We start from the raw sequence: 9,032 nt of genomic DNA, 5'->3' as shown, positions 1-9,032 counted from the left end.
ATGCAGGCTGATGACCTAGGCTTTGCCAGTCGGTGTTGCAGCCCAGAATTCTAAATCTTCAGACAGAGAACCAAGTCATGGAGTCAGTTCAGTAATAACTACAGTAGTGGCAGCATCAGCAGACCAGAGCAGCCTCAGAGAGCCTGACAGCCAGGGAGCCAGCAGCAGCATCCCGACAAGACTGGGGCTGTGACCACCCACAGTTGTGTTCCCTGAGGTTGACCCTCCCTTGAGTGCCAGCCCATTCTCCAAGCCTAGGATGCAATGCCAGCCTTCCTACTTTCCATTATTTTAGAATAGTTCTGAGACTCTAAAATAAATTCCTTTCTGCTTTAGTAAAGTGTGTGTGTGTGTGTGTGTGTGTGTGTGTGTGTGTGTGTGTGAGAGAGAGAGAGAGAGAGAGAGAGAGAGAGAGACCTAAAATTCCTGACCACAAGAAAAAATAATCTCAAAGGAACCCCTTATGGACAATATTTCCAGTCAAATTTTTATGAAAAACTAGACAAAGGTATGAAGCAACTATATTTTGTTACACACCTTAATCTTCTGCCAAAGTAAATATCATATTTTTTTTGGAATGTTAGAAATTTCTTTATTATTGCTTATTCTTATTAAGTTGCAGCTTAATACTACAGAAAATTTCAAATCATCCTTGATAACACACTTTGTTTTCTCCTACCCGAATTTTTGATCAAGAGTTTTTCAAGTAAAGACATGCTCTTCTCTCTTCTATATAAAACTTTATGAAATAAAGGCAAAAGATTGTGTATATCTTGCTGGAAAGTGCTGCCCAGGGCTCTGGAGATAGTGACTGCCTGAGCTCCCTTCACTGTCCAGGTCCTGAAAGACTCTTGTTTATGAACTGTCTCTTCACAAAGCAAGTCTACCACTTGCTGGGTTTATCATTCTGAGGGTCGAAAACTTTCTCACAAAGTCTCAGTCCAGTCTCTTGCCTTAGCTGTGGTAAATAGGCTCTCATCACTTCATCTTCCTGTTTGTTTGTAGGTTTGGCATAAATTGCATTAAGTGGAAATCCAGACTCTCCGGGAATGGGAAAACTAGTGATTCCCAGTGTATACATTTCTTTCTCACCTTGGCTTTTGGAATTGCATTTTTGGAGTTTCTTCAGACACTCAGAAATGTAGAGAGTTATATATATCAAGGTCCTGTCAGCTTCATTCTTAATTTTATAGTTCTTGAAGAAGACATTGGCCTTGAAGTAACAGATGGCTTCATCCACAATATCTGTATCTTCTGTCTCTCTGGGGGCAGGTCCTTTGAATTGACTTCTGATAGGTAACAGTACCATGTTTCCAATGAGTTTAGTGTCAGGATCCATGAGAGAAGAGTGGTAAGCCGGCATCTCGGAGGCGCCCGGGTTTCGAATATCATAATTTTTTTGTTGTTCTTGAGACAGAGACTCACTGTGTTGCCCAGGCTGGAGTACAGTGGTGTGATCACGGTTCACCGCAGCCTCAACCTCCCAGACTCAAGTGATCCTCCCACTTCAACCTTCCAAGTAGCTGGGACTACAGGCACACACCACTATGCCTGGCTAATGTTTTTAGTTTTTTTGTAGAGTTGAGGTCTCACTATATTGCCCAGGCCAGCCTCAAACTCCTGGGCTCAAGTAATCCTCCCACTTGGCCCCCCAAGTGCGAGCATTACAGATATGAGCCATCACGCCAGCCAATATCGTAATTTTATTCTTATTTCTTACTTTAGAAAAAGAAGAAATACAGTCATTCCCTCTTATCTTCAGGACATGTGTTCAAGACCACAATGGATACCTAAAACCAATGATAGGACCAACTTTATATGTAGTGTGTTTTTTCTATACACACATACCAATGATAAAGCATGTGCTAGGTGAGGTCCTATATCGGTTACCCCGGGTGACAAGCTGACATTGTCTGTCCTCTAGATGCTCTGAGGGCAAAATAGCAACAACATATGTCCCTGCCAGAGATGTTTAGCCTGGAACTAATAACATGAAGGAAGCAGCCAGACAAACCCAAATGAAGGAATATTCGGCAAAATGGTTCCGGACTCTTCAAAAATGGTAATACCATTAAGATGAAAAATAATCTCAGTTACTAGTCTACATCAAAGGAGCCTAGGTACACATGGCAAATAAGTCCAATGCATAATTCCTGGTGAGATTCCAGATCACAAAAAGCTCTAAATAACATTATTGGAATAATTAGTGAAATGTAATATTAGCTATTGTTAAGGATTAGTATTTTGTTAATGTAAAATTTCTTGAGTGATATTTGTATTGTTTGGGAGTTTAATGTTGAAATAATTAAAGGTAAAGGGTCACGGGCCGGGTGCAGTGGCTCATGCCTGTAATCTCAACACTTTGGGAGGTTGAGGCGGTGGATCACCTGAGGTCGGGAGTTTGAGACCAGCCTGGCCAATATGGTGAAACCCTGTCTCCACTAAAAATACAAAAAATTAGTCAGGCCTGGTGGCGGCCGCCTGTAATCCTAGCTACTTGGTAGACTGAGGCAGAAGAATTGCTTGAACTTGGGAGGCAGAAGTTGCAGGGAGTCGAGATCGCGCCACTGCACTCCAGCCTGGGCGCGACAGAACAAGACTCTGTCTCAAAAAAAAACAAAAGTGTCACACTTGCAACTCATTCCAAATTCTTCAAGACACCATAGTGTAAGAGAGAGAGAGAGAGAAAACAAATGTAGCAAAATGTCTAGATGAAGGAATTCATTGCCAATCTTTCGCACCTTGTTTCTTATTTCTGCTCTTAACAAATTACCACAAACCTGGTGTCTTAGAACAACACAAATGTATTTTCTTAAAGTTCTAGAAGCCAGAAATTCAAAATGAGCCTTATGGAGCTGAAAGGTGTTGGCAGAGTTGTGTTTCTTCTTAGGGCTCAAAGAAGAATGTTTCCTTTTCCTGATTCAAACAACACCCACACACCTTAGCTCCTGGCTCCTTCCTCTTATCTTCAAAACACATCACTCTAACCTCTGCTCTGATCATCACATTTCCATTTCTGTACCCTCTGCCTGCCTTCTCTACCCTTATCTGACCCTTTACCTGCCTTTAAAGGTCTCATGTGATTACACTGGGCCACCTGTATAATCCAGGACGCTCCTCCCATCTCAAGACCCTTAACTTAATCACCGCTGCAAAGTTCATTTTGCCGTCTCAGATAACACATGCACACGTTCCAGAAATTAGAATGTGGACATCTCTGGGGAACCATTATTCTGCCTTCCATACCCATTTCCATAGATTTGAACATTTTCAAAGTAAAGAGGAAGAAAAATAAGGAAAATGCCTGGGAAAATTAGGACAACAATTATACATTGTTAAAAATTTATAATTATAAACTATAATTAACAAACCAAAGAGCTTGAAACAAATTCACTATTTTCCTGTCCTGACTTTCTTTTTTTTTTTTTTTTGGCTCATTAACATCAGCTTCCTTAATGCCATCAAAATGAAGTCTGCATTTTCTCTAGCAGCAGTGGGTTTTAAAAACATTTTTAGGCTGGGCGTGGTGGCTCATACCTGTAATCCCAGCACTTTGGGAGGCTGAGGTGAGGTCAGGAGTTCCAGATCAGCCTGGCCAGCATGGTGAAACCCCATCTCTAATTTTAAAAATACAAAAATGAGCTGGCTGTGGTGGTGTAATAATTTATCACTGTTGCCCTAATTTCCTAGACATTTTCCTTATTTTTCTTCCTCTTTATTTTGAAATCAAAATATAACATAATATAAAATAATCAAAATAATGTGGGCTCGTAACTCTTTGTGAAGCTTTGAAGCGCTTCTTAGGAGCTAACCTTGGAATCCAGGAAGCCTTGCAGGGAAACCAGAGGCTAAACAGAGGTTCACAGAGGACTCCTGAAAGCAGGAATACATCCTCCAATCATGTAGTCCAGTGCGGTTAATGAAAGAAAAAGCACAACTCTTCCTCCAAAAGCCCACTGCTGAGCCAGGCGTGGTGGCTCAGACCAGTGCTCCCAGTTACTCTGAAAGCTGAGGTGGGAAGATTTCTTGAGTTCAGGAGTTTGCACCCAGCCTGGGCAAAATAGAAATACCCCATCCCATTTTTTTTTTTTTTTTTTTTTTTTTTTTTGAGACGGAGTTTCGCTCTTGTTACCCAGGCTGAAGTGCAATGGCACAATCTCGGCTCACCGCAACCTCCGCCTCCTGGGTTCAAGCAATTCTCCTGCCTCAGCCTCCTAAGTCGCTGGGATTACAGGCATGCGCCACCATGCCCAGCTAATTTTTGTATTTTTAGTAGAGACGGGGTTTCACCTTGATGACCAGGATGGTCTCGATTTCTTGACCTCGTGATCCACCCGCCTCGGCCTCCCAAAGTGCTGGGATTATAGGCGTGAGCCACCGCGCCCAGCCAATTTTTTTACTAAAATTTTTTTTTAATTTTTGAGACAGAGTCTTGCTCTGTTGCCCAGGCTGAAGAGCAGTTCACTGCAGCCTCTGCTTCCAGGTTCAAGCAATTCTCCCTCAAACTCCCAAGCAGCTGGGATTACAGGCACGCACCACTACTGCCAACTAATTTTTGTATTTTTTTTATTAGAGATGGGGTTTCACCATGTTGGCCAGGCTGATCTGGAACTCCTGACCTCACCTCAGCCTCCCAAAGTGCTGGGATTACAGGTGTGAGCCACCACACCCAGCCTAAAATTTGTTTTTAAAGCCCACTGCTGGCAAGGAAAATGCAGAGACTTTATTTCAATGGCATTAAGGAAGCTGATGTTTATTAGCCAATAAAAATGAAGGTCAGGACAGAAAAATGGTGAGTTTGTTTCAAGCTCTTTAGTTGAACTGATATGTGTGCATAAAACATCTGCACAAAATGGACAACAGGAGTCATCCTCAGAAAATAATCCCTGCAGCGTAAATGCAGGCCTTTCTCGCTACAGATGTATTGCTATCATAGATTGAAATGGATGTGTGGACTCTACTTTGATGAGTACACTGCTTTTTTAAAAAATCAAAAAATAAGCCGGGCGCGGTGGCTCAAGCCTGTAATCCCAGCACTTTGGGAGGCTGAGACGGGTGGATCACGAGGTCAAGAGATCGAGACCATCCTGGTCAACATGGTGAAACCCTGTCTCTACTAAAGATACAAAAAAATTAGCTGGGCATGGTGGCACGTGCCTGTAATCCCAGCTACTCAGGAGGCTGAGGCAGGAGAATTGCCTGAACCCAGGAGGCGGAGGTTGTGGTGAGCCGAGATCGCGCCATTGCACTCCAGCCTGGGTAACAAGAGTGAAACTCTGTCTCAAAAAAAAAAAAAAAAAAAATTAAAAAATATGGGCAGAAGGGTGATTAAAAAAAAACTTCAGCCAAATTCTTTTTTTTTTTTTTTTTTTTTTTAGATGTAGTCTCACTCCATTGCCCAAGTTGGAGTGTAGTGGCACAATCTTGGCTCACTGCAACCTCTGCCTCCCGGGTTCAAGCAGTTCTCCTGCCTCAGCCTCCCAAATAGCTGGGACTACAGCCACACACCACCATACCTGGCTAATTTTTGTGTTTTTACTAGAGACGGGGTTCGCCATGTAGGCCAGGATGGTCTTGAACTCCTGACCTCAAATCATCCACCCACCTCGGCCTCCCAAAGCGCTGGGATTACGAGCATGAGTCACTATGCCCAGCCTCAATTACAAGTTTAATTGAGCAATGAATGGTTCACAAACCAGGCAGTCTCCTGAGGCAGAGTAGGCTCAGAGACTCCAGCGCAGCCACATGGTGGAGGAAGATTTACTGACAGAAAAAGTAAAGTGACACACAGAAAACAGAAGTGAGATACAGAAACAGCTGTATTGGTTATAGCTTGGCATTTGCCTTATTTGAACACAGTGAGAACATTTAGCCACATTTGATTGGCCAAAACTTGGTGATTGGCACAAGAGTAGACTACAGTTTGTTTACATTTCCCTTTAGGCTGTAGTTCATGATGAAACCTTTTCGCTGAACTCAAAATACGTATGGAAGCCGCTTTGGGCTAAACTTGATTTAACAATTCCCCACTTTTGTTCATCCTCTCAGTTTTGAGAGATTTACCAAAACTTTAGTCATTGATGTCACAGTCACCACCACAAAAGTACTTACTTGGTCTTCAAACCCACTGGGAAACAGTAGAACGTGGGTTTTGCCAGGTGGGAACAAGGACTTTGGTGTTTTTTTTTTAAGGGTTAGAGTAGAGGGTACTTCCTTAAGCTGGGATGTCCTGTTTACAGGAGAAAAAACAAAGCCTGGTCTGCTCTAGGATGTATGTGTTTCCTTAAAGTCTTAATTTGATCGTGTCACATTTAGCACGAGTGACCCCATTTTGGTTTGGTCTTATCTGTTGGGGCCTAGTGCATGTGCTCAGTCCAAAACAATGGCCTCCCACAATTTTGTTTTAAAATTCTCCCATTTTGCTCCTCACTTAGGTGAGACTTAGCATCACTCTCAGCTGCCATTATTTTGGATTTCCGGTATGAGTCGTGCCGTTCACAGGTTATGGTGCCCTCATGGTCAACATTTCTTTTTTTTTTTTTTTTTTTTTTTTTGAGACAGGGTCTCACTCTGTCACCCAGGCTGGAGTGCAGTGGCACGATCTCAGCTTACTTCAACTTCCGCCTCCTGGGCTCCAGTGATCCTCCCACTTCTGCCTCCTGAGTAGGGGGGACTACAGGTATGCACCACCACGCCCAGCTAATTTTTGTACTTTTTATAGAATGGGATTTCACCATGTTGCCCAGGCTGGTCTCAAACTCCTGGACTCAAGCAATCTGTGTTGGCCTCCCAAAGTGCTGGGATTACAATCATGCGCAACCATGCCTGGCCCATGGTCACACATTTCTTTCAGCCCTTGTCATTCCAGTGGAAGCAAGACCATTTGACATTTTAGTGATGGCTGCATGCAAACTTTTAAAATTTTTGGGAGAATACAGCGCACCAGGGAGACTATTATTGTAATGATCGTAAGGATGATACCAAGTTTTTGGAGTGTGTTCTTTACTCATACTCCATAAACCAACACCTAAAATCAAATAGATCAACGAATGAGCTAGATATACAGTCTACTTGCTTAACTAAGCAGTCTCTACCTTAATCGCCTTCAACTGAATCTCTGTAATACCCAAGACAAGGTATTTCTCCATAGGCTCAAGCGTCAGCAGCTGCACAGATATTTCTCTGTTTAGTCAGTAAGTAATCTAGAGCAGTTCTATTATTTAGCATAATGTTCACAAGATAATTTAAAGTCTGTTGTGTCATCATATCCATTAGAGTAGAATCTGCCAAAGAGCCTATCATGAAGGATACATTTCTAATCAATGCCTCTTTTACTCCAAACCATGGAAAAAGGACCTAACTATGATAGCCTTCTAGAAAAGTGAAGATCTCCTGGCAATGTTCTCTTTAACCCTTGATGTAGGTTAAGAGGTATGAACCAACGTTCTGTTTCTGACTGATTATGAAGCAACATATCTACCATTAAAATTTCTCACCTACGGCCAGGCGCGGTGGCTCACGCTTGTAATCCCAGAACTTAAGGAGGCCAAGGCAGGTGGATCACAAGGTCAGGAGTCTGAGACCAGCCTGTCTAATATGGTGAAACCCTGCTTCTACTAAAAAATACAAAAACTAACCAGGCATGGTGGCACACACCTGTAGTCCCAGCTACTTGGGAGGCTGAGGTAGGAAAATCGCTTGAACTCGGGAGGCAGAGGTTGCAGTAAGCCGAGACTGTACCACTGCACTGCAGCCTGGGTGACAGAGTAAGACTCTGTCTCAAAAAAAAAAATTATCACCTACATTGGGCCTTATCTTCCATCTATCAAGGTATAAGGTCATCCATGTATAAGGCTCACTACAAAATCCTTCACAAATAAAAGTATACCCCATGAGTGTACACAACAGACCCTCTTTTTTTTTCCCCTTTCCTTTTTTTTGAGACAGAGTCTTACTCTGTCACCCAGACTGGAATGTAATAGCGTGATCTGGGCTCACTGCAAACTCTGCCTCCCAGATTGAAGTGATTCTCCTGCCCCAGCCTCCTGAGTAGCTGGGACTACAGGCATGTGCCACAACACTCAGCTAATTCTTGTATTTCTTTCTTTCTTTTTTTTTTTTTTTTGAGACGGAGTTTCGCCCTTGTTACCCAGGCTGGAGTGCAATGGCGCGATCTCGGCTCACCGCAACCTCCGCCTCCTGGGTTCAGGCAATTCTCCTGCCTCAGCCTCTTGCGTAGCTGGGATTACAGGCACACGCCACCATGCCCAGCTAATTTTTTGTATTTTTAGTAGAGACGGGGTTTCACCATGTTGACCAGGATGGTCTTGATCTCTTGACCTCGTGATCCACCCGCCTCGGCCTCCCAAAGTGCTGGGATTACAGGCCTGAGCCACCACGCCCAGCCTGAACTCCCCTTTCGACTGCCTTTTTTTTTTTTTTTAAGTGACAGCTAAAGTATATTTATAGTTTGTATTCTATGAAGTTCTATTTTTTAAATGAAATAACTTTCTGGATTTTAAATAATTTAAATACCTTTCATTTGCAAATAGAATCATTTTTATAATATTCATTTTATGCTTATGAGCTAGATAATTTCAGAATATAATTTTATCTGTCTTCCTAAGAAAGCTGTGGCTGAATTCTGAATATCTGTTATTAGAGAGCAGTCTTTACAATTTTGGAAAAGATTTCTAGATGAAATCTCTGCAACTAGCCATCCTAATTGATAAGTTATATGTTCACAGGCCTACATGATGGTGAGGAATGTTCTGAGATTTGTGAAGGCATTGAGTAGCGAAATGGGCAAGGCTAGTCTTGAACTCCTCACCTCAAGTGATCGGCCCGCCTCAGCCTCCAAAGTGCTGGGATTACAGGCATGAGCCACCATGCCCAGCTGCTCTTTTCACTTCTGTTGTTTATCATAGAGGCATAAGCAAGGGCAAAAATAATTCAAAGAGTCTCAAGATAGTAGAGAAGCCTTGATGTGTGATCTTGGGAAAAAGCTGTTCACATGAAGGATGCCATCTTCT

At 42.7% G+C, this 9,032-nt stretch overlaps 1 pseudogene; it reads right to left on the bottom strand.

Moving 5' to 3' along the window:
• Positions 1 to 563: 563 nt before the first annotated feature.
• LOC101043265 (actin-related protein 2/3 complex subunit 3 pseudogene) lies at positions 564 to 1,373 on the bottom strand (annotated as a pseudogene).
• Positions 1,374 to 9,032: the final 7,659 nt, after the last annotated feature.

Source organism: Saimiri boliviensis, chromosome 19, assembly GCF_048565385.1.
Source record: "Saimiri boliviensis isolate mSaiBol1 chromosome 19, mSaiBol1.pri, whole genome shotgun sequence".
Lineage (NCBI taxonomy): Eukaryota > Metazoa > Chordata > Mammalia > Primates > Cebidae > Saimiri > Saimiri boliviensis.
This window is presented reverse-complemented; position numbering and strand designations above follow the sequence as displayed.